At 42.4% G+C, this 18897-nt stretch overlaps 1 long non-coding RNA gene and 1 pseudogene across 1 annotated transcript in view; both read left to right on the plus strand.

The window, feature by feature from the left end:
* Gm31218 overlaps positions 1–10205 on the plus strand; it is a 58926-nt gene extending 48721 nt beyond the window's left edge. The window contains exons 2-3 of the long non-coding RNA XR_382572.2: positions 8471–8836; positions 9585–10205. This is a non-coding gene — a long non-coding RNA (predicted gene, 31218). The remainder of the gene's footprint in view (positions 1–8470; positions 8837–9584) is intronic.
* On the plus strand, positions 11291–12899 carry Gm4810 (predicted gene 4810; annotated as a pseudogene).

Genomic DNA, 18897 nt, shown 5'->3' on the forward strand with positions numbered 1-18897 from the left:
CTCTGGTTTTCATCAAATCCTTTGACTATGCTGCTAATTGCAAACCCATTACTTGGTTCAGTGGGCTATAAATCTGCAACTCACATTACTTGTCACAATTCATCTAATATTGATATGCAGATTTCAACTTGCTGAAATGGTAATATTTAATGGTGAGCCTGTAAAAGTACCTTAATAAGGGCACTCACTATAAACTGGATGCCTAATTTAAAAGCAGAAATAAGTTCTACAACAGAATTTTCTTTTTTAATTACAAGGAAGAAAAGTTAGCTTGAAAAAATTTTTTTCTGGAAACTTTCTGTCTTACACGCGTTCACGCGACCAGCCAGGAAGAACGCAGCAAACCAGAATCTTCTGCGGCAAAACTTTATTGCTTACATCTTCAGGAGCAAGAGTGCAAGAGAGAGCAAGAGCTCTATTGCTTACATCTTTAGGAGCCAGGGCGCAAGAGCGCAAGAGCTCTAGAGAGCAAGAGCCAGAGCAAGAGTGCAAGAGCTTTATTGCTTACATCTTTAGGAGCAAGAAGCAAGAGCCAGAGCAAGAGAGAGAATGGCGAAACCCCGTCCCTTTTTAAGGAGAATTATTCTCCGCCTAGGACGTATTACTCCCTGATTGGCTGCAGCCCATCGGCCGAGTTGTCGTCACGGGGAAGGCAGAGCACATGGGGTGGAGAATTACCCTTGGCACATGCGCAGATTATTTGTTTACCACTTAGAACACAGGATGTCAGCGCCATCTTGCAACAGCGAATGTGAGGGCGGCTCCCCACAGATCCCCCTTTTCTTTTAATAAGAGCAATAGGCCACCCATATTAATGAGAGTGGAGATAGAGGTCAAATCCCCAGTGTGCAGGTAAAGGAGCCGTACACATAACCTCCTTCCAGGCTCTTCACCCAGAGGGGTCCTGGTCTGGTCCCGTGTCGTTTTACCTGGGGAGAAGGACACTTGGACACTCAACCTTCTTGAAAGATGACATGTCTCCCTAGAATAGGCTCATATATGCCGCAGAGCCCTTCTACTGCAGTGCTTAGCCATGCAACTCTCTCGGGCTGCTGAAGCACACTCACTCTATCCCGTGCAATGAGACTAGCCTCGTGGGGTGCAAGAGCTGAGTGGCCAGCAACCTATTGCTTAAGCATAGATAACCATATATCAGGGGAAGCACCATGTTCTAGTACTGCAAGTGCCTGGGCAATAACCACCTTGTCTCTCCTAGTTTGGGCCTTAAGCTTACAGACCAACCAAAGAAGCAACACTAATCCACAGCAAAGTGTATCTCCAAAGAATCCCACCCATACCCATTCTTTAAAGAAGGAAAATGCTGAGGAGATCCAATTGGGTAATCCTTTGATCAGGGACAGGTCCAAGCGCATGGAGTTGACCTGAAGTCTCAATTCCCGAAGGGTCTGTTCAAATTCAGCCGTCCAATTCTGTAACATATACTGAGAAAGACTTTTTGTAACAAATTAGCTGCCCTAGTAAATTTCTCATACTGAATGGAAGTAACGCACAATCCCGGAAACTTTTGTTCACATCCCAGCTGAGCTATTTGCCATAATGCATCTAGTTGTTTCTGGACAAGATCTATGAGTTGATTAATTTCTGCCCATGGAGCGTTTTTGGGATTGGAGGATGGCGGCCGCTAAGCCTGCATTGGTGAGAGGTCTGCCAAGCTCCCAACAAACCCTGAGCCAGTCTTGTAAACCTTTGTTCTTTCTTGGGGCTATGGCCGCTCTGCATTCCTGCGTGGCTTGCTCATAAATAAGCTATTCTACCAGAGGTGCGGCTTGCTCTGAATCTCCAAAAATACGCTCTGCTGCCTCTGTCATTCTGGCCACAAAATCTGAGAATGACTCCTGAGGTCTCTGGACGATCTTTGTTAGTTGTCCAGTGGCTTCACCTGCTCGGGAGAGCGTCTTCCAGGCCCTAATAGCCTTTTCATCTGATTCAGAACTACTAAGAACTGGCTCCTTGAGCTCATCTAGTGATGAGTATAGGCTCCTTCTCCTAGACGCCTCCGCTGATTGATCTTTTTTCTTTTCTTTTCTTCTAATCTCTCCCCAGGTATTCTTACCTGACCTAAACTTTTCCTCGGGTTCAAGACCCGTGGAAAGGCCTGTATACTTATTTTGTGTACCATATTTCCTCTTTGCTCCTACTCTCTCTCCCCGCTTTACTTCTGATAGATTGCCCTGAATTTCATCCAGAATTTTCAGCCCTGCCTTAACCACTTGATAACATGTGAAAAGGAACAAAAAGGCTCCTAACACTAGAGAAAGTTCAAGGCCAAACATACCTTGTAAAGCTATTTCCCACTTTACTTCTGATAGACTGTCTTGAATTTCGTTACCATGACCCGCAGTTCTGGTTCCAGAATGAGGGATCTTCCTTGCGCCGGTGATGGTAACCGTCCCGGGTTTTCTCATCCCAGGATTTCTCGTCCCGGGTTTTCTCGTCTCGGGTTTCAGCACCAACTCTTACACGCGTTCACGCGACCGGCCAGGAAGAACGCAGCAAACCAGAATCTTCTGCGGCAAAACTTTATTGCTTACATCTTCAGGAGCAAGAGTGCAAGAGAGAGCAAGAGCTCTATTGCTTACATCTTTAGGAGCCAGGGCGCAAGAGCGCAAGAGCTCTAGAGAGCAAGAGCCAGAGCAAGAGTGCAAGAGCTTTATTGCTTACATCTTTAGGAGCAAGAAGCAAGAGCCAGAGCAAGAGAGAGAATGGCGAAACCCCGTCCCTTTTTAAGGAGAATTATTCTCCGCCTAGGACGTATTACTCCCTGATTGGCTGCAGCCCATCGGCCAAGTTGTCGTCACGGGGAAGGCAGAGCACATGGGGTGGAGAACTACCCTTGGCACATGCGCAGATTATTTGTTTACCACTTAGAACACAGGATGTCAGTGCCATCTTGCAACAGCGAATGTGAGGGCGGCTCCCCACATTTCTGCACACAAGCAACAATTTAAAAATAATGCAATGAAAACATTTCCAAGGAATACATTGAAACTGCAATGAGATTCACAATGAAGTTTATATCTTAAAACTTCAAATGAATGCTAATATTTTATGAATATATTTCAAGTTAAGAAAATACAGTAAAACCAAATAGCAAATCATTATAAAATAATTGCCTTTTTTATTTCCCTCTATACTCTCCTCTTCCTTTCCTCCCTAACCTCCTTCCCTACCTCCCTTCCTTTTTTCTCCCTCCTCCCTCTCTCCTTCCTCCTTCCTATCGCCCTCCTCCCTCCCTCTTCCCTCCTTTATTTCCTCCTTCCTTCCTTTTCCTTTTCTTTTTCTTCTTATTTTCTCTTTATCATATAGTGCAAAAGCTACAAAGACTGATTATATGAGAGTCTTCATTCTTACTTGAAGCCATGAGAAAAAAAAATTCAAGGGAAACATCAAAATTTTTTTCTCATGGGCTGTTACTATACTTGGAAATTCTGCAAACATTTAATCCACTGACAGAGAATCTTGCAGCTAACAATCGTTCTTTTAATTTCTTATTAGATTTATTAATTTATTTCAAATGTATTTGGTCCACATGTATGTAAGTGAATCACATATTTGCTTGGTGCCTTCAGAAGTTAGGAGAAGCCATCAGATTCACTGGACCTAGGTAAATCACCATGTTGGTGATGGGAATAAAACCTGGGTCCTGTGCAAGAGTAACAAGTGCTTTTAGCCACCGAGTCCTCACTCTAGCCCCAATTGGTCCATTTTAAAGAACTGTCCCTTATGTTCTTAGTTCAACCAAAATTTAATCTACAAGGATATTGTCCACATTTGGATCTTACTTTTGCACTCTGTTTACTTGGGAAGACACTGGCTCAGTGAAACTATCACATAACTGCAGAGTGGCAGTTAGGATCTGAACCGAGGCTATTGAACTCTCATTGCCTGCCTAAATGATCTCATTCAGCAATCACAAGAAAGCCCATGCCTCAGACAAAACTCACAGCACTTTTACCCATTCACCTACTATGAAAGGAGAGTATTTCAAAGAGTAAGAAACCATAGACAGGCACTCATGCCAGAACCTATTCAGAACTCGTCCTTCTGGAACAGATAACACTGATAACAAGAGTAGTCTGTGGCCTAGTTAGTGTCTAAACAGGGTCAGGAGAAAAGCCAGGACACCCAGCTGAGAAGAAAACACTTCAAATCTACAAGGAGGCACTTACTTCAAGATTTCAAGGTGTACTGTTCCATGTGTAGTTTTGGCACGAAGACGTGGTAATTGCATAGATTTCTTCTTTGCCTTTATTGTAGATCTAGAGATTTAGTTGGACTTTTATTTAAACTTTATTTTATTTTAGAATGTACATGTCTCACTTTACATTTAATTTTTTTTTATTTTCAAAACTTTCTCTTTTTTTTTGAATGGCAAATTATAAATTCCCCCAAAACAACCCCCTTCCCCCAAAATACAATTAAAAAATTTCTTTTGGTCATTCTAGAAAGTGAACTTGGGTCCTCATGCATGCTAGGCAGGTGTTCTATTGCTAAGCTACATCCCAAGCCCACACCACATTTTTATTAATTATCTTACTGATTGAAAGTTGAGTAATTTTCACTTTTTTTGACTCTCGTGGCTATAAAATTCATGCACAAGTTTTTATTTGAACACCTGGCTTTGTACTGGCATTGCCCGTTTTTATAAATTATGCCTTAGTGCCCACAGGCGTATCTTTTCACTTAGGAATTGTCTAGAATGGAATTTAATAGTGACTTGTCCTTTACAGAAAGCTTGTTAACTCCCACATGAACCACCATACGGAGCTGCTAAGACCATGGAGTTAAAACACAGCCCCTCTTGAGAAACACACTCCACCTCCCCTGCTCAGCAGAGCTGTCAGCTGCTCCATGACTGTGCCTTCTACCTGTAATAGGCTGCTAGGTGTGGGGTGGTCCTGTAGGAAACCTTATAAGGGGTGTTTGAAAATAGAAATGGATTTCAGTTTTATACCACTGGCCTCTACTTTAGAATTCACCACAGTTTCCCCAAGGTGGAGGTGGGACCTGTGTGAATGTGATCTAGGAACTTGTGGCATCAGAATTCATAATAATAACAATCTCCAGTTGAAAGAACATCCTGAGCTCTTTGGATTAGGTAAAAATGGCTCCGAAGGTAGGATGGGAGTCTTATTTTAACTGATGTAAGGTAACGTTGGCTTCAGATTCAAATGTGAATCTTTTTGAGTGACGTCATCAGTCTTTAACCAAGTGTGAAAAGCAGAGTATGGTCCACAGCAGAACCACTTGTAAACAAATAGATGTGGGGCTGGTGAGATGGCTCAGTGGTTAAGAGCACTGACTGCTCTTGCAAAGGTCCTGAGTTCAATTCCCAGCATCCACATGGTGGCTCACAACTATCCATAATGAGATCTGACGCCCTCTTCTGGAGTGTCTGAAGACACTCAGCTACAGTGTACTTACATATAATAAATAAATTAAAAACAAAAAACAAAACAAAACAAAAAACCCCCCCCAAAACCAAATAGATGTGAAGGATGCTCATGTCTCTGAGCTGTGTTCTGAGGTGGGGTTAATACCTGTGCAAATCAAAAAACTTGGCAGTGATTGGATAAAGATAAATGTATATTTTTAAAACTTTTTGTTTTACCTTGTGGTTTTTCTTCATATCCCTGGTTGTCCTGGCACTTGGTATCTAGACCAGGCTGGCCTCAAACTCAGAGAGAGCTCCACCTGCCTCTGCTTCCCATGTACTGGGATTAAAGGAGTGTGTCAGTATGCCTGGATTTTTACCTTTAAAAAAAAGCTTAATATTTTATTGACCTTTTAGAAAAGTTACAAGGAAAATACCAAGTTCCCTCAAACCTCGGGCTGAACATCCTTTCTTGTGAACATCTTATACAATGGAAGATGTATATTTTTCATGAGTGCATGTTGTAGGGTTCCCTAATATTTTTTTAATCTCAAATCCAAATTGATCTTTTAAAATTGGATTGTGTTTATTTTTATCGTAGTATTGGTTGTGAAAGTAAATAAAACCAAAAGTAACTAGGAACATATCTAGTTGCATTTACATGAACAGACATACAATATACAGATATTGAACACTTACATTCATATGTTGAGTGTATATAAAATGGAGTGTTACACATCACATTTGATCATGGTTTTCTCAACGTTATTGGCTAACAACAGTTTTAATTCTTTGAGTAAAAAAGATTTATTTTATTATTTACTTATGTACATGTACATGTGCATGTGCAGGGGCCTGAAGGTTCTCAGGGAGGCTGGAAGAGGGCCTTAGATCCCCCAGAGCTAGAGTTATAGATGGTTGTGAGCAGTTAGTTCATTCTGGGTATTGGACCTGAACTCTGGTCCTTTGAAGGACTAGTTGTTGGGGGACCTGCATGAAGACCAAGCTGCACATCTGCTATCTGGGTGCAGGGTTGGAGGGATGAAAAACACTATTACATGTCTGTGAAAATAATAACTTTAAAGGAATTTTAGAAAATTAGAATGAAAACCTCTAACTATCATTTATATTTCCCAACTCAGAAGACATGTGGGAAAATGTGATTATCCCAGGTGTTTAGACTGTCAGCTGAAGAACTGAGTAGATAGTCAATCACCTTGCGGTAATGGGTGGGCTGCTGGTTTTCCGGTTGGAAGAGTTAATGATTTGTGAGGGCTGTGTGGTCATGAGAAGGTAGCACAGGATTTGAAGAGGCAGTGACTAGTCTCTGCGAATTCTCCAGACCGATTTCTTCTGCCCCCTTTCCTTTCCTGTTTAGAGTAGTTTATTTTAAGCTCGCCAAACTGTAAACAGCCCAAATTTCCATCATCAAATATATTTTTTACTTTTTTTTTTTTTTACAGTCCAGTCATTAACCCCCTCGGGGTCCACGCTCCCACAGTTCCTCATCCCATTCCTCCCCTCCCCTCTCTCCAAGAAATTGTCCCCACCCCTCTCCCCTATTCCCTGCCAGGCCTCTCCACTCCCTTGGGACCTCAGGTAGTTCACTGCTTGCTTATATGTGTCTGGGGGTTGGGGGTGGGGATGGGAGTGGGGCAGTGGCAGTGGTGGCTTAGAGTAGCTAGTGTATGCTGCCTGGTTGGTGGCTCAGTGTCTGAGAGATCTCAGGGGTTTTGGACCCCTTTTTATAACACTCTAAGAATTTGGGAGTCTGCATGAAACCATAAATTCTGTTGTAGTGCCAGAGAAAGCAGACTTGATTTGTCGAGGAGCTGTGGAGATGTGGCTGGAGCCAGAGAGAAACCTGGTTTCTTTTCCAGGCTTGGGCAGAGACTTATCTTAGCAAACTTCTCATCTACTCTTGTGGGTCAGGGGTGCAGGTGGGACTTTCCTGGCACACCAACCTGACAGAGCTGCAGTGGTGGACTATGATATCACAATACCCCAACTAGAATAGGCCTGTTACTGAGTCCAGAGAACCAAAGAAGAGATATCGCTTTCTTGTCCTCCATACATGTCATAGAATCAGATACAACTGATTGGCCTACTGACAGTCATTTTGTTGTTTTGCAGTAGCATAAATAAGCCTGATGCTTGTAGGCTAAGGAATATGCTACTGAAGGAAAGAATAGCTTAGTCAAAGGGATTCTGAAATTTGTAGTAGGAGGTTCACACGAAACAACAGCATTTAATGACTATGCCTGATGTCAACCTAACTTTAGCCCATATTCCACACCTCCTCAGTCTCCTGGAGCAGATGAGAGGCCGTGTGCTTGTGAAACACAGCTTAGGTCTATATCCCCATAGTACCTCCTAACTAGTTATTAGCCCCATATCAATCCTGATGTAGAAATCATGAAGCTGCCTGTGCAGGGAACACACAGCCAGTTTCCACAGCCTGAAGAGAAGATGCAAAGAAGCAGAGAGAACTCCCAAGGAGAACTAAGTACAGAAAGGAAAACAAATGCCAGAGTCTCACTAAAGCACGATTTTAAAAATCATCAAGCTATCTATCTGCTATAAAACAGAGTGGTTGCTGGTAAGGACCAGAGAGCAATCTTGGATAATTAATCTGAAAAACCACAAACAGGAAAACACGAATGAGTGGAATCTATGGGAATATACAAATAGTAGTGAATCAGAAGTTTAAAACAACAAACAAACAAACAAACAAAGGAGCAGATGGAAGAAAATTTAGAAGAAAGGTTCTCTAACTTTAGTCTTTAGGGTGAATAAATCCATCCATCCTCAGGGTAGACAAAACAATTCCACCTAGAAATATCCTGGCAAAATTCCTGAATTATAAGGATAAAGGGGAGGTAGACTAAAATTCTGTTGTGATTTGAAATCAAAATGCACCCCACAGGTTCATTGTTTGAATACTTGGTTCTCTGCTCAGCTGTTGTCCCTGGTATGGAGCCTTTAGGAGTCTTGGAGGAGGGGGTAGGTTGAGGCAGGGTTTGAGGCTCTATAGCCCTGCCTCACTTCCTGTTCACTTTCTCTCTTGCTTTCTAGCCTTGGATGCACATGACCCACCAGCCTTCTACTCCTGCTGCTAAGCCTTCCCAAATTGTGATGGAAAGACTCCCTTGAACTAGAAGCCAAAATAAGCCTGTATTCCCTACGTTGCTTCCTGGTCAAGGATTTTGCCACAGCAATGAAAAAAGTAACAAATACTGATTCCGAAGAAAATGAGAAAGCTCTATAGACAAAAGAGGAAATCTGACTAGCATTCTTAGCGAATTAAGGGACATGAATCGTATACCCATCAGAGAAAAAGACTCTCAAAGTGTACACATTCGCCACTCTATCTGAAGAAAACTGTTGATAAAATCTTGTAAACTTGGCATCTAATGCGGAAAGTTCTTGAGGAGGATGAGGGTAGGAAAGGATGCTGAGATAAGGCTCTTATCAAACGGATAATAATGATGGGAAATGAGATTATGAATCAGAAATGACATACTCTAAGAGGAAAGCTAATAGAAGCAGGGACTAAAAATTTAATTATCTGGCTTTGAAAGAGAAGTGTTTGTGGGGAAGAGTGGCTGTGGAAGAGAGAGCTGTCTCAGAGTTTGTCTTGGTGGGGAGGAGAAGTGGGCAAGAAGATGAGCTGTAAGGGAGAGGAGGAGGGGAGCAGAGAGAGGAGGAGGGGTCAGAGAGAGGAGGAGGGGTCAGAGAGAGGAGGAGGGGTCAGAGAGAGGAGGAGGGGTCAGAGAGAGGAGGAGGGGAGCAGAGAGAGGAGGAGAGGAGCAGAGAGAGGAGGAGGGGAGCAGAGAGAGGAGGAGGGGAGTAGAGAGAGGAGGAGGGGTCAGAGAGAGGAGGAGGGGTCAGAGAGAGGAGGAATGCACCAGAGGAGGCAAAGGGCCAAGCAGGCTGCCCCAGACTGCTGTTTATTTGCAGGCTACTCCAGACTGCTCCCCCATGAAGCAGATGTCAGGGACACAGTGCTGAGGAGTTCTTGTTTGCCCAGCCAAGATCTACTGTCTTCTACCTCCCAAGTGGTGGGATTAAAGATGTGCACCACCATACCCAGCTAAATCCCATTTTTAAATCCAGAGATTAAAAACAAACTACTAGGGAAACTGGTTACAAGGAGAATATTAAATTGCCTTTTCCTTCTCTCTTCCAGATTTCAACTCTCAACAACAACATCTAACAAAACATTTTCTGCAAAGATTTAAAAATATGTTTCCATAAGGAAAAAGAACTTCATCAGGAATAGCTAGTTATGTGTAACTTCTTTTATTAGTATTCATTAGTGTCTCTCACTTGAAAACATGCCAATTAGTATTGTTGTTGTGCCTGCTTTTAAAAAACTATTTTTTTAAAGCTGCAGTTAAAATTTAAAGCTACAGTTAATGACAGTGGCATTTAAACACAAAGTGTTTCTAACAGCAAAGAAAAAAATTCCTTACATTTTTCAAAGCAATTTTCTTTGTATTGCCTCACTATTTGGAAATCATGACAAAATATTGTTAATGTAGTTTCTTATTTTCTGAACTCATATAAGGATTGGTTGTTTGGAAGAGGTCCCATATAGGCTGCACAGTGAACTCTTCCTACACAGCATACAGGCCCTGCGGGGAAGGAATGTACCTTCTACATGGTCACCCATGTTCTGGTTCATATTGTTAGTGATGTCTAAAGTCCAGATGAGTTTGTGGAGAGGCCTTTTGGGTTGTAGCACTTAATTTCCTGTCATACATTTTGTGTTTCTTCAAAGCTTTCAATAAAACATTGACAACTGAGACTGAAAATGATTGAATATCCAAATACTTTAAAAACATGTAATCGATCCACAAAAGTATAAATAAGATATATCTTATAGTCCCCAATAGATTGTGTGAAATTCCAAGTTGGTCATAAACAGTAGCCTGGAAAATAAAAGATTTATTTTTATTTTATTTTACTTTTTTTTATGACAGAAGTTCAGAACCTGAGATAAATATGGAAGCAGCAATTCACACTGGCATAAAAACTTATCTTCAAACATATTAAAGCTGAGTGGTTTACTTTTTAAAAAAACAATCACCTGAAGATTTTGGTTGATACTGGCAGTGTTAGAAAGGTTTGCCAGACACAAGATAAAGTGAACCCTTTGCAGTTCAAAGGCTGTTAATGAGTATACATTGAGAGTCAGCCTTATAATTCTGTTGTCCCCATTAGCTGGATGGTCTCTGTCCTTACTGACACAGTAGCTCAGCTCACACAGCTAATGAGGTTATATTCCCTTTGTCTCAGAATATCGAAGAAAAACTTCCAACGCAGTTATATCCTGATAGCTCTTGGATGTGAGAATCTCTCTGGCTCTGCCTTGTGGGATCAGAGCATTGAGTGGATTAGAAAACGCCAGGAGCGAAAGGCCTTAAATCCCAGGATTCTAAGGCAAGGAGATCTCTGAATTCAAGGTCAGCCTGGAACAAATTGAATCTCAGGTCTGGGCGTGGTGGTACAGACCTTTAGTCTGGGCCACACCTTCTGCTAGAGGCCCTATATAAGAACACTGGAAGAAGGAAGACTCACTCTTCCTCGATTGCTGCATCGACTTGCCAGCAAATCCATTGGAATCTCCTTCTACAGAAGACCAGTTGAAACAACTAACCTCGTGGGACTGAAAAACTTCCCGAATCTTGGACTTCCCATACATAGCTGACCTTTGTTGGGTTATTTGGACTACAGACTGGTGACTGCCACAAATCCAGCTCAAAGAACTGCAAAGCCTAGAGGCTTGTTCGGTCAGGGCACGTGTGCACTGAGCATTTTTTTCCATTGTGTTCCTCGTTGCGGGCAAGACTCGCCCTCCGAAGCTGTGATTTGCTCTTGAAGGAGCAGAAGATGTCCCTCACCAGCTTTTTACCTGCACTCACTCAGCTATCTCAGGACCAACTTGAAGCTGAAGAAAGGGCAAGGTCTCAGAGATCACAGTGGACCTCTCTGGTCTCCTTTCGAAGAGAGCCTCCCTCATATGGATTCAGGAAAGGCTGGATTCCGCGGGTGCTGGAGGATTTTGGAGATGGAGGTTCTTTCCCCGAAATCCACGTGGCCCAGTATCCTCTGGATATGGGTAATCAGAAAAAAAATATCCAATGCTCTGGCCATTCAGCTGGATCATGAAGGGAAAATTAAATATGATATAATTGCTCGACAGGGACATTCCAAAGGCAAGGTCATTTATAGCAAATACACTGACCTAATTCCAAAGGAGGTTATGAATCCAGATGACCCAGACCTACAAAGGCCTGATAAAGAGACGGTTAAAGAAATAACAGAAAGGACAAGAATAGCCTTGGAGAAGATAATATCAAGGAAGGTTGATGCGGCCAGACCTGTTCATGCAGCTGAGAAGTATACTCCTGATAAGTATATCCACTACACGCCATCTCAACAAGGAGGAACATTCAATTATGGACCTAAGCAGAGGGTTATTCGGATCATAGAAATGCAGAAAGACCTAATGGAGCCTCCGAGATTCAGGATTAATAAGAAAATTCCCCGTGGACCACCGTCTCCTACTGTACCTGTAATGCACTCGCCTCCTCGGAAGAACACTGTCAAAGAACAGCACGAGTGGGAGATCCCTCCGTGTATATCTAGGTGGAAGAACTCGAAGGGTTATACGATTCCACTGGATAAACGGCTGGCTGCTGATGGAAGAGGACTTCAGACTGTCCACATAAATGAAAAATTTGTCAAGCTAGCTGAAGTGCTGTACATCGGTGAGCGGAAGGCTCGAGAAGCCGTGGAAACGCGAGCCCAAGTAGAGAGAAAGGTGGCTCAAAAAGAAAAGGAGAAACACGAAGAGAAACTTAGAGAAATGGCCCAGAAAGCCAGAGAAAGGAGAGCTGGGATCAAAACCCACACGGAAAAAGAGGATGGTGAGGCCCGTGAAAGAGATGAAATCCGTCATGACCGGCGAAAAGAGAGGCAGCACGACCGGAAACTTTCCAGGGCAGCTCCTGATAAGAGGTCAAGGCTACAGAGAAATGAAAATCGAGATATCAGTGAAGTCATTGCTCTTGGTGTGCCCAATCCTCGAACTTCCAATGAAGTTCAATATGACCAAAGGCTCTTCAATCAATCCAAGGGTATGGGCAGTGGATTTGCAGGCGGAGAAGATGAAATTTACAATGTTTATGATCAGGCCTGGAAAGGTGGCAAAGATATGGCACAGAGTATCTACAGGCCCAGTAAGAGTCTGGACAAGGACATGTATGGTGATGACCTCGAAACCAGGATAAAGACCAACAGATTTGTTCCTGATAAGGCATTTTCTGGTTCAGACCTTAGACAGAGAGGCCGAGAAGGACCAGTGCAGTTTGAGGAGGATCCTTTTGGTTTGGACAAGTTTTTAGAAGAAGCAAAACAGCACTGTGGCTCTAAAAGACGCTTGGATAGCAGTCACACCAAGGTAGATGAGAATGAAGGCAAGAAGCAGAGGAAGGAGTAGATGGGCCTCTTAAAACTAAATCTGACATATACCGCAGAGGACTGCCTGGACTGGCCTCAGTGAGAGAAGATGTACCTAACCCTCGAGACACTTGAGACCCCAGGGAGTGGGGACAACCTCTTGAAGCAGGGGGAAGAGGAATGGGATGAGGAACTGTTGGAGGGGGGACATGGAGGGGAATAAAGACTGGACTGTAAAAAAAAAAAGATTAAAGATAAATTAAAAAAAAAACCCAGAAAATGAATCTGTGATAGATCCCTGCCTCTGTTTTATTTCAGGAGATAGAAGGGTTGAATATTCTACATTGGAGTAGTTATTTGTAAAGAATGGGTTATGTTTGTGCTTCTCCAATCTTGCAGTGCGTACAGAAGACACTGCCCCACACAGAATTGAGACTACTTCCTTGTCTGTGACAGTAATCCAGGGGTAAAATTTTCTGTAAGAACTTTATGAATAACATCACCCTAAATGGTGAGTGGGATAATGTTCACACACTGGAACTATGCTAGCAGATGCATTTGCCCTGTTGTGCACTTCTACCATGCCATGGGGAAACTAAGGTCTTGCTTAGTACAGCTTGTTTAAAAAAAAAAAAAAGCCAGGAGCTGGGACTCAAGCTGCCCTGAGTTTACAACCTATTAGAAAAGGATGAGGCTGATGCCTTTATTCCCTCAGCTGGGGAGAGGCCTGGCTGTGCACCAGGTTTCTGTTGTAATGGGGTTACTGGTGTCAGTATGGTCAGTATGATAAATGATCTCAGGAAGGGGAATTATTTTGTAAATGTTATGATGTATTCCCTCTACTCTTTCTGTTCCTTAGAAAATAATCTAAATAAAAAGGACTGAATAGCTATTCCTCTTCAGGCAACCACTTCTCTTTCCATATAAACAAAACCTCTGGTTGACTTCCAATTCATAAGCTGTACTATTTTTTAGTTACTAGTTTTGACTTAGCAAGAAATAACTAAGCATCAGGGTCTTGATAGCGATCCAAGGGTCGCAGGAGTGTCTGGAAGCCCTGGGCACATCCACCTCTGAGCTGCTAGCATTAATTTGGAGGCTGTCTGGTTCAGTGGGTATGGTGGTTTGAATATGCTTGGTCCATAAGGAGTGGTACTGTTAGCAGGTGTGGCCTTGTTAGAGGAAGTGTGTTACTGTGGGCTTTGAAGGTTTCCTATGCTCAGGCTGCACCTATTGGTGAAGAGAGCTTCCTCCTAGATGTCTGAGAATGCCAGACTCTTCTGGTTGCCTTTGGGCCAAGATGCAGAACTCCCAGCACCTTTAGTGCTATGCCTTCCTGGATGCTGCCATGCTTCCCACCTCGATGACAAAGGACTGAACCTCTGATCTGTATGCCTTTATAAGACTTGCCTTGGTCACGGTATCCCTTCACAGCAATGGAAACCCTAACTAAGACAGTGGGGGTAGGAGTGGGAGTGGGGGTGGGATGGGGACTGCTGTGGTTTGATATACACATTCCTCAGTGGACCAGTTGTGGTAGAAGCTGTGAGGATGGCCAAAGGTAAAGTTGGAACTCATAAATTTGGCATTATTGTAGGAGGCTTAACAAGAGGAAGGGCAGAAACTTGTAATGGAAATCACAGGGAATACAAAAGATTTAAAGTCTTTTCAACTTCATAGAAGATCTTGGTAATCCAGTGTCTCTACTACTTTCATGCATTACACTGAAATATATAGGAACATTTGGCTGTTACCCATCTTCTTAGCTCCATTTTTCCACAATAGTTATAAGGTAGAAGCAGATTTGCAAACCATGACATAAAGATACACTGGACCGCATTCAGTCTTATAGGGAAGGAAATTCTGACAATGCCTCATTTACAAAACAAGGATGCAAATGTTCCTTTCCTCTACTCAGGTGAAGTGATGAGATGAGAGCTTTATTTATGCAAGTTGTGTGAATACAGGATTTATACTGAGGCTAGAGTGTTTCTTTCTAGGTCCTAATCTCTAATACAATACAATCTAATCTTCCAAGCTGACTGATTCACTCCACCTTTTTTTCTGCTTTCGACTGAATTGCTCTGCCTGGCCTCATATTACCTTTAGTAGTATGTTCTACTTTTCTGGCTCCTTTTCATACTCCTGCTCATTCTGTCTTCACCTGTGTCTAGCTTGTTCTTTCTGTAACCTATCTCTGTAAAACTTTGCCAGCAGTAAGAGTGCCATACTCACACACCACACCACCACACTTTTTTCCCCTCTCCCTACTCTTAAGGAGGTTCTCTTCCTCAGCTGTTGTCATGTGAGTTGGGCATAGCCTATATCAGACTCATTCCGTCAAACCCTTTTCTGATTCATCACTTTGTCTGCTTTTCAATTAGACATCACTTTCAAACATGGCTACTTCCTTCTATTAACTAACCTTACCTTCATCGTTAAGGATTAAAGGAGTATACTAAAGACATGTCTGTACTTCAGCTGGCTCATAATGTAATCTAGGGCATGTCTATATTCCACCCAGATTGTATCCATCCAGATGTGATCCCTTGCCAGAGCAACCATGTTGCTGGATTAAAATTCACCTATACAAAGATGATGTGCTAAGTAAGATACACTACTCAAAAAAGGATGTATATTGTGTGAGCCTACTTGTGGCAGTTATCTAAAATACTCAAACTTGTAGAGACAGACTTTTGAACAGTGTTTATGAAGGCCTGGGGGAGAGAGAAATGTTGACTTAGTGTTCAGCAGGAGTTGTTGGAGTTGGAGGACATGAAAAAGTTCTGCAGATGGATTGTGTCAATGGTCATCAAACAGTATGAATGCACTGAATGGCACTGAACTGTACACTGAGAATGGTTAAGTAGCATTATTTTAGGTGTGCTTTGTTATAGTGACTTACTTTTTTGAGATGCTTTCTGCTATCTACAATATCATGTTGATTAGTTTCGTTGCCAGCCTGGCACAATCTAGAATCGTCTGAGGAGGGAAGTCTCTGTATAGAATTGTCTAGATCAGGCTGGCTTGTGAGCAAGTCTGTGGTTGATTGTCTTGATTATTAACTGATATGGAAAGACCCAGCCCACTGTGGGTGGCACTGTTCCCTAAGCAAGTGGTTCTGAACAATGCAAGTACAGAGCACAAATAAGCAGGCATGCATTCATTCTTTCTGTGTTCTCTCCTGTGGATGTCATGTCCTAGTTCCTGCCTTGACTTCCCTGCATGGTGGACTATAACCTGCACTAGTAGGAGAAAAGCCCTTTCCCCATTAAGCTGCTTTTTCCCAGGGTGTTTTATCACAACAACATAATGAAACTAAGACAAGCTTATGCACTAGTTCTCGTGAGTGGTTCTGCAAGGTTAGACTTCTTTGGATGAATCACTGAGCTCACTGAGCCAAGAGTCCTATAACCTGTTCCTCCACTTTGAGCTTTGGCTCATTTATTTATAACGGCTCATTTAATACTTATTGAATAAGTAAAGAACTTAATTTGGATTTGACAGTTTATTGGACACACACACACACAAAAGCTAGCTGTTAGAATCAGTGTGTGACTCTCACTCCTAGTCTCTAGTTAGGAATCAGAAGGTGGATTGTTGAGGAATCACTGTTCCCTGACACACAAGGACATTAAAAACTCAGCATACTACTGAGAACTTTGGTCTTCAAGTTAACTGTACTGTTGTTTAGGTAAAATGCCCTTTCTTTCTTTTTTTCTTTTTTTTTTAAAATTAGGTATTTTCTTCATTTACATTTCCAGTGCTATCCCAAAAGTCCCTCATACCCTCCCCCCACTCCCCTACCCACCCACTCCCACTTCTTGGCCCTGGTGTTCCCCTGTACTAAGGCAGATAAAGTTTGCATAACCAATGGGCCTCTCTTTCCACTGATGGCTTCTGATACATATGCAGCTAGAGACATGAGCTGGGGCGGGGAGGGGGTACTGGTTAGTTCATATTGTTGTTCCACCTATAGGGTTGCAGATCCCTTTAGCTCCTTGGGTACTTTCTCTAGCTCCTCCATAAAATGCCCTTTCTTTGGTTTGGTTCCTTCATTGGGTCCTTGTGAAAGGATCCTTATTAAAGGATCCAAATAAAAAAACTCTTCACCATCCACAGGGACCCATGAATTTGTAAATGCTTTATGGAACTCAACCCATTTGAATATACACAATCCTGAAGTGCTTGAGATTGTGAGGGTGGGATCCGTCTACCTACTACCCATGGAGACTCTCATGCCTCATATCTACCTAGGACCCATTAGGCAGGTTCCAAATATACAGACGTGGGTATATAGAAATGTAGCCAAAGAACCTATACTCAGAATGCATGGAAAAGAATGTTAGCATTTAACGAACTTCCCTGTGTGGCTTTAAGTCACCAGGGCACAAGCAGCTCTAGCCCCTCAATTTTCTCCCCAGCGCTTTTGGTTGAAGAATTTGGTTTTCAGGATGACAGGCTGCTTAGGGAGCTTTCCTTTCCTCACAACTTGGTGTTAGACTAATTACACCTTATCAATGATGGGAGCAGCTCCAGTCTTGCTCTTTGCAGCATTTACTCATGTTTAGTCACTGATAAGTGTCCAAAGTTTATCCAGGTTGACAGTTGGGCAGAAGCTCTGGTGTCTCTTTATGTGGTAATGCCTCATACCAACTTTCCTAGGATCATCTCCACGATTCTTGTCAGAGCCTATCCTGTGGTGATGCATGCCACCAGGATTCCCAAAGACTCATGGGTGCTTATGATTCACATGGCCCTGGAGTTTCTTGGTTCTCTTCACTTTGGATGGCATGGTTCTAGCAAGGGTACAGGGTTATCTCAATGAGCTTTGCTTGTAGTTTTCTTGTAGTTAATGATGCTGTACACTTTTTCACGAGCTATTGTACATCTCTATTGTGAAGTATCTAATTCTATTGGTTTGTATTTTTATATTGATTTTTTGTAAGAGTTCTTTCTATGTTCTGGAAATTATTCTTTGGCAGATATATATTCTATAAATATTTCCTCATAGCCTGTGGCTTAAAAAATTACAGAGGACTCATGCCAGTTCAATCACTTTGAAATGAGTTAGACTCCAAGGACAAAAGGCAAATTAACCAGTTATAGGAAAATAAAACCCAGTAAGTTTCTTAAAGGCATACACACTGGATTGTCTGTATTGCAAAGGCAGAAACTGTAGCTCATTGGAGGAGAACAGGTCCATATGGAAGTCAGTCACTCCCCAGCAACACTTGCTGAGATGCAATATTATGAAATATTCTTACATTCTAAGAGACTGAAATTTTTGCTAGACCTACATCCAGAATTAATAAGATAGCTTGAAGTCACTTAAGACTGCTATTCTACTGTGTACTCAAACTGTTTAATTTTCTTTTGAGAGAACAATGTAGCAACCAGCTTTACTTGTCTTGGATTTCCCATGTAATCAACGTTTACATCTTAAACTAACGCATAGCTGCAATGTTATGTACTCTTACATGCCCCTGACTCAGACATGTGTATCATTTGGGGAAAGTAGCAAATACAGAAGTTGAAAGTAATTTCCTAAAATCTTCCATAAAGTTTTTTTTTCTTTTCATTTTTTATTAGGTATTTAGCTCATTTACATTTCCAATGCTATACCAAAAGTCCCCCATACCCACCCACCCCCAATCCCCTACCCACCCACTCCCCATTTTTGGCCCTGGCGTTCCCCTGTACTGGGGCATATAAAATTTGCAAGTCCAATGGGCAGCTCTAGCCCCTCAATATTCTTTCCAGTGATGGCCGACTAGGCCATCTTTTGATACATATGCAGCTAGAGTCAAGAGCTCCGGGGTACTGGTTAGTTCATAATGTTGTTCCACCTATAGGGTTGCAGATCCCTTTAGCTCCTTGGCTACTTTCTCTAGCTCCTCCATTGGGAGCCCTGTGATCCATCCATTAGCTGACTGTGAGCATCCACTTCTGTGTTTGCTAGGCCCCGGCATAGTCTCAGAAGAGACAGCTACATCTGGGTCCTTTCGATAAAATCTTGCTAGTGTATGCAATGG

The sequence above is a fragment of the Mus musculus genome, chromosome 13, assembly GCF_000001635.26.
Source record: "Mus musculus strain C57BL/6J chromosome 13, GRCm38.p6 C57BL/6J".
In the NCBI taxonomy this organism is placed as follows: Eukaryota; Metazoa; Chordata; class Mammalia; order Rodentia; family Muridae; genus Mus; species Mus musculus.